We start from the raw sequence: 1,092 nt of genomic DNA, 5'->3' as shown, positions 1-1,092 counted from the left end.
GAATATTTTCTACCATTCTGTAGGTTGTCCATTTGCTCTGTTGATTGTTTCCTTAGCTGTGCAGAAGCTTTTTAGTTTAATCAAATCCCATTTACTGATTTTTTTGGTTGTCATGTCATTTTACCAAAAAGACACCTGCACTTGAATGTTTTTGCGGCATAATTCACAATTGAAAAGATGTGTAATCAACCCAAAGGTCCATCAATTCATGAGTAGATTACTAAAATGTGGTATATGTACACCATGGAGTACTACTTAGCCATAAAAAATGAATTAATAACTTTTGCAGCAATCTCGATGGAACTGGAGACCATTCTCCTAAGTGAAGTATTGCAAGAATGGAAAAACAAACACCACATGCACTCACTGTTAAATTGGAACTAACCGATGAGCTCACAAGTGCACAGAGGGAAGTAAAACTCAGTGGAAAGAAATCAGGGGGCAGGGGAGAAGAGGGAATGAGAAGAAACCAACCTACCTAATGGGTACTATGAACACTGTTTGGGTGATGGGCACACCTATAGCCAGGACTCAAACATTACAAAACTATTCATGTAACCTAAAACATTTGTGCCCCCTTAATATTCTTAAATTAAAAATACAGGTGAAAAAAGTTAATGCCATGAAGCAAAGATACCAGATATCTCATATCCACATAAGGAGTGTACAAGCAGCAGAAAACTGAGGAGAAAGAGAGATAAGTAACAATATAAGAACATTTTCCTGAGTTAAAGTTGGAAAAGGTCTATGGTATATTCAGGTTGATGAATAAAAATGACCCATATTCAGAAAAATCTTTCTGAAATTACAGATATTATAATACTACAACTATAAAAAAGATAAAATTATAAAACAAGTGAAAATGTGGAAAAGATGGAACAGGATTAGGTACAGTTTACTTTCCAAAAAAATCAGATAAAAGACATGTCAGTCAAAGGACAATGTTTTTGATATTCTAAAATGAATTAGAGCTAAGCTTCAATAATCAACCTAATCAGTTTTTAGAACCAATAAAATCTAGTTTAGACACATGAAGTAGAAAAATTAGTAAGCAGAAAAATTAATATTATAGTATTGTTTCTACATCTTTTG

This window comes from Propithecus coquereli, unplaced genomic scaffold, assembly GCF_000956105.1.
Source record: "Propithecus coquereli isolate 6110/MARCELLA unplaced genomic scaffold, Pcoq_1.0 Scaffold294, whole genome shotgun sequence".
Classification (NCBI taxonomy): domain Eukaryota; kingdom Metazoa; phylum Chordata; class Mammalia; order Primates; family Indriidae; genus Propithecus; species Propithecus coquereli.
The sequence above is the reverse complement of the archived record's forward strand: the minus strand, read 5'-3'. Positions refer to the sequence as shown.